This window comes from Athene noctua, chromosome Z, assembly GCF_965140245.1.
Source record: "Athene noctua chromosome Z, bAthNoc1.hap1.1, whole genome shotgun sequence".
NCBI lineage: Eukaryota > Metazoa > Chordata > Aves > Strigiformes > Strigidae > Athene > Athene noctua.
This window is the reverse complement of record NC_134077.1, coordinates 4,642,752-4,648,936: the sequence shown is the minus strand read 5'-3', so window position 1 is coordinate 4,648,936 and position 6,185 is coordinate 4,642,752.

The window sequence follows — 6,185 nt, the reverse complement described above, 5'->3', positions numbered from 1 at the left end:
TTCTCTGGTGTAGCTCAAGCGAACGTAAACCAAGCAGGGCAGTCAGCCTGGCACTAAATCACACTAATGGAAGGAGCAAGAGCTGAATTTATGGCATGGTTGTAGGATGATGATACAGGGCCTCCTGCTACCACCTGCCCTGCCTGTGGGATAACTCAGCCCACAGATTCCTCAAATGATAAATTAAGTGTGATTTGCTTGATGGTGTGCTGCCCAAGTTAATGACACTGTAAGTACTGGTAAGTCAGAGGGTTCAGTTGTGCTAAGTCTCTAATGCACATGTTTTAAAACTCTTCCTAGATAAATCTGGGGGTTTCCAGGAGCCAGACTGGAAAGGTGTGGGGGGCTGGCATCAGGAATATCAGGAGCAGATATTTTGATGGCAGGATGCACAACCCGAGCAGCGTGGCAGCGGCATTGCCCTGGGCAGGAGCAGATGGGGAGCACCAGGGTCACAGGATCCAGGGTTGGTAGGGTCTGTTCCACCCTCCTTAGCAGGTGTTTGGCAGTAGCCTCCAACAATTTAATGTCAATAATAATTTTTTTTAAAAAAAAGCACTGTATTTTTTATGGTCTCTGTTGCTGAATGGAAATCTTTCTATTAAGCATTGTAAAGTGAATTATTCAGGGACAGCTTCCAAGTAGGTTAAAGCGCAGGTTTGGGATGAAACACAAGAATGGCTTTTTCAAGGTCTTAAAATCATAAAGAAAAAAAAAATAAAAATCACTGTTCTTCCTTACAGTACAACTCTCACTTGCCAAACTCCTGGGATACCAGCACCACAGGACCTGCACCGTTCCTGAAATCCCCTGTTTAATTTCAGGTCTTTATTTTCTGGAAAGCAGCAGAAAGGCGCATAGTGCATCTCTGCATGGCACTTCTGAGGGTGAGCACAGGACAGTGCTCAGCAGGCACCAAGGGCACGTGGCTCCAAAGGGACCGTCCAGCCACACAGATACTGCCAGTCCTCAGGAGCTGGGGGATCCTGCAGAGAAATTTGATGAAACAGCACATTTCCTCAAATAGATCCTTTGCAGCACAGTATATTCATAACTGTTAAATTTCCTGTCTCTGGGGCAGCCATCAGCCCACAGCAGAAATCGCAGGCACGAACATTTCTGCTTAAAGCTGGGAACTGGATTTTGGTTTCGCCGCAGAAAAGCCAGCCCTTTCCACCAAAAAAAAAAACCCAAACTAAAATCCCACAGAACAGAACAAAAACACGCCTTCAGGAAAAAAAATAAAAATAGTGAGATCTTTCAGAAAAGTAAAGCTCATATCTTTGTTGTGCTTTCACAAAGTAAACACTTCATCACACCGAGTCCCTGAATGCTGCTGCTCCAAATGGCTCCAGCTCTATGCAGCAAAATGTTGGCAGCACCAACACCCAAGGCCAAAAGGCAGCATTACGGTTACACAGAAGTCATCCAGGTGCAAGACTGGTCCCTTCTAGCCCTAAAGTAGTTTTCCGCATATCTGCTTGCCCCCACCCTCTGTTAATAGTAAGTTATCAGCTTTTGACAGCAGAGCTGCTGGGGTAGAAGTGCCTTTTCCCCTCCTGCACTGAGTCTCAGGGTACTCAGGGCACCCTCTGGGAGCAGCCTCTGGCTGATGCAGCCGCAGTGACGGCTGAGGCCACGCATCGGCCGCAGCTACATTTGCAGAAATACGCCAGTTAATGAGTCATGTGTCAGGGAGAAAGATCTGAGGGACTGAAACCATCAGTGGGACACCACGGTAGCTGCCCCGGTGAGAATCACCCCTCTGAACTATCTCTAACCTTGCACTTTGCTTTCTCCTGGTGCAGCAGAGCAGGACCTCAGGTATAAGCCAGAAATAAATCACCCCATTCAAATGGGCTAAAATGATGGGGGAGAAGAAATATTTACCATGCCTCGTTCAAACTTTGCTCCATACGCTTCTTTCGTCTGCTGTTTTAATTAAAAAGAAATGTGCCGAGAACGCTTCAGCTCCCTTTTGTTCTTTTTGTGAATAACAGCTGGGAGAAGAACAATGGGGTTTATTGGTGCATAAAGAACTACTGGGAAAGCAACCAAGCTATTGGTGAGAACCATTAGTTAAAACTGTCAACAGTATTTATATGGGTTCATAATCTTACACTGGGTTCAGCAAGAGATTCCCCCAAATCCTCTCTCCCAAAAAGACTCAGGCCAGAACCTACCAGAGCACCATAAGCCCAGGGTGACTTCTTGAATTAAAACACATTTAGGGGAATACAAGTGGTCAGAATTTGGCTCTTTGAGGTACTAACTCACCTTTAGCCCTTTTTTTCCTGGCATGCTAAAACCCGTACAGTGCTTAACCTGGAATTATTCCATTATTAAGTAATGACATTATTATTATTAATAATAATTATTAAGTAAATATTAGGCAAGGCATGAACATGCCTTTCCTTTATTTCATTATCTTCTATGTGGTTCCTATTTCGCACCTATTACCATAAAATCCAGATGTCCTGTACCCCAGGTGTCTTGCAACACAGCTGACGTTTCCCAAGGAAACATTTGTTCTCGTCTCCTTCGCAAGGCAGACGCAGTGAAACCTCTTGTTTCAGGAGGGGTTATTTTTCAATACATGCTGCTCTGTGCTTGTGGTTAGAGAAGTCTGTCACCCTCACTGCATAGTCTGGGGGAAATGTAATGAAAAAATTGATGCCTGCGTGCACAGGTCTGTATTTTGATGCTCTTTCGGTGACCAACACACCCCATGGAGATGAGGGTAAAGAAACTGGCTGGGAAGGGCAGACAGCAAGACAGAGGTCAGATATAGGCAAAGCAGTTTTCCAGATGTTTTATGAACCAGTTGCTTTAGTCTGCCTCCCCTGCTTCTGTAGGGTTCAGGGTGGGGTATAATTTAAAAAAAAAAAAAAAAAAAAGGGGCATCCTTGGACTCTAGCTGAATTACCAATTAGCAGAACTTCAAGGGGTGTTGAAGCACATGATGCTCTGCCCAGGGCACTCAGCTTTAGGAATGCAGAATTTTACTTTTTTTTTCTGTTCATATAGTTGTCAGTAAGTCAGGATCTGCCCCCATCTCTGGGTAGTTTATTGAAAATATTCCCTGCATCCCAGCACGCCATATACTTATAATATACACACACATAGTCCATCTCCTTCAGAACATAAATGTGTTTAATGCTACAGAAATAAATAACAAAGGATTCCTTTAATAGAGCCATTTCATTTCTCTCCCATGTACGTGAGTAATGAACAAGATTACACCAGGCTGGGCAGAGATGGTGCTGGGGGACCCACTTGCCACAGTTGCAGCACGAGTCATTACAGATTTAATCAGACCTCATGGTGCCTACTAAGAGCTTTGCTTTTTCTCCCAGCCCCAGTTGGCTACCCATTACTTTTTTTTATTTTTTAACTCAAATAACAAAATCTTCATCTGCACTGCAATACCATCAGCCCAAGAGCTGAGCGAAGGGCAGTTGGGGATATTGGGGTACAGAGTCCAATCTATCTCAAAGACAGGCTGGAAAGGTTTTAATATGTCCATGGGCTTCAGTGGGAGCTCGCTGCCTTCAAGCGTATGGGCATAACGGCCTCTGCTGGTAAAATGGAGTTTAGCCAAAAGACGTATTTCGCTGGCAAAATACAGTGAGAGATGCTAGGTGTCCCACAGAGAGAGGAGCCGGAGTCCCTGATCCCTGTGAGCTGCAGGCACCCATCAGCAATGACACACTTATTCTTGCAGGGACCCTGAACCCTCAAAAGCCTTGAAACAGCAGCTCCTGTAGCCATCCAAACTCAGGACTAGGGAAACTGCTATGCTCAAGGTCATAAGAAAAAGCCTTGAAAACAGGAATAAAGCATGAGGGCTTTTAACAGAATTTGCCTGGGGAAAAAAAAAAAATTATATATATATGTATATATATATATATATACACCAGCTTGTTCAAGAGCAGGTGATTGAAGCCGCGGGTCTTAAATCCATGTCAAGATAGAGATTTGTGTGACTTTTCCACAACGCAGAATGAAGCCTCTCGCCCTGTCCCAAACAAGCAGGCAGCAGAGCACAGACCCTATCACCATCCCTGGCACCTCCTGGAGCCCACCGGCACCTCCTGGGACACAGCCAAGCATCAAACATCACCTGTCCGGCTTTGGGTGCCAGAGGAGCTGCAGCAGCACAGAGCCCAGTGCAGGTTCAGCACCCAAGCATTTCCCAGAGGCTTTTACCCTGATGAGACTTCTGATTGAAATAAGGAGGTGCTGGGAGAGGAAAATGCCCTTGTCTAATTTTCCCTGGGGCTGTGGTACCTCTGATTTGAAGGCTCCTGCCAGACCTACAGGATCCACTCCAGATACCCACAGCTGGCAAGTTGTACACGCAACAATCCACTAAGGCTTATTCACAGCCATGGGTGGTTGTTTTAAAAGCCTGGGAAGAATGAGCATCTTAATGCTGCTAGCCTAAAACAGAGCCCTTACAAGGACAAGTGTGTAAGGCTGGCGAAAGAAATTATCTTATTTTTTTATCAATTTAATTCACAAGGTTTAAGTACTGCAAAGAATTAATTAACGACAATTAAAAATAGATTGAACTGTGATTATGGCTGTGATTCTGTGTCCTTAGGAAGTCAAGCTGAGCCTACATGTAGTCAGCAAATACAAGCTCAAAACATCTCTATTTGCAGCTTTTTGCATAAACAGAGGCGTCTCAAAGCTGAGAAGTCAACCTCTGTCACCAAAGGGCCTGTGAAACGTGGGTCTGGGAAGAATGTAATCCAAGCCTCCTCGTTCAAGCGAGTTTTGCAACACGAAAAAACAGGAAAGGAGCTGACTACGTTTTTACCTCCTTCTCCAACTGCCTTTTCACAAAGCAGTAACAAAACAAGACCCACAGAGACCAGGAATTTCAAGGGCACATAGATACTTTCCAATGCATAAGCAACTAGACTATCAGCTAAACAATTTAAAGGACATTATTTCTATTTAAACCAGCCATGCAGCCAGCCCTAACTAAGGCATTAGCTACAATTACTAGTATTGCACGTAGTTTCTTATGGGAGACATTTTCCTTAAAGAATAACAGTTCGATTCCTGCTGATTCCAAGAGAATGAGAGATTCAGTCGCAGGACTGTAATTTGTCTATTCATTTTGATCATAATATGTATTAGCTCAACCACCAAAATGGGAAGAGGGATTCAGAGCACTGGCCACTTCTGTACCAAGTACTGAGTATCCCCACAGGTGGTGAGGCTCCTTCATCATCTTGTGCAGGAGTTAATTTAAGTTTCCCTCAAGAGGGATCAACCTACCTTCTTGCTTCCTAAAACTTTCTGACATATCTGTTCCACCAGAAGGCTATAAAATCCAACATTTCTTCAATAGACTGTGACTGTCACTCACATCAGCTTTAAGTATTTCAAAGGACACTGTTCTTTCCACCCAGTAAAGGACCCCACAATGTTTAACATATTTCTTTAACATCCTCCCAGTGTTTAACATCTTTGTCAGTGACATGGACAGAGGGATCGAGTGCACCCTCAGTGAGTTCACCGACACCGAGCTGTGTGATGCTGTCAGCACGCTGGAGGGAAGGATGAGCCATCCTGAGGGACATGGACAGGCTGGAGAGAGGGGACGTGTAAATCTCATGGAGTCCAGCAAGGCCAAGGGCAAGGTCCTGCCCATGGGTTGGGGCGATGCCCAGCACAAATCCAGGCTGGGCAAGGAGTGGCTGGAGAGCAGCCCCCAGGAGAAGGACTTGGGGGGGCTGGTTGACACAAAGCTCAATATGACCTGGCAATGTGAGCTCGCAACCCTTAAGGCCATGGGATGTGATTTTGCCCCTCTACTCTGCTCTCATAAGATCCTCCCCTGCAGGGCTGGGTCCAGCTCTGGGGCACCAACAGCAGAAGGACACGGACCTGCTGGAGCGGGGCCAGAGGAGGCCACGGAGATGCTGGGGGGGCTGGAGCACCCCTGTGAGGACAGGCTGGGAGAGTTGGGGGGTTCAGCTGGAGAAGAGAAGGCTCCGGGGAGACCTTAGAGCGGCCCCCCAGGGCTGAAAGGGGCTGCGGGAAAGGGGGGAGGGACTCTGGATCAGGGGGTAGGGATAGGATGAGGGGTAGTGGTTTTAAATTGAAGTAAGTTAGATTTAGATTAGGTATTAGGAAGAAATTGTTCCCTGTGAGGGGGGTGAGGCCCT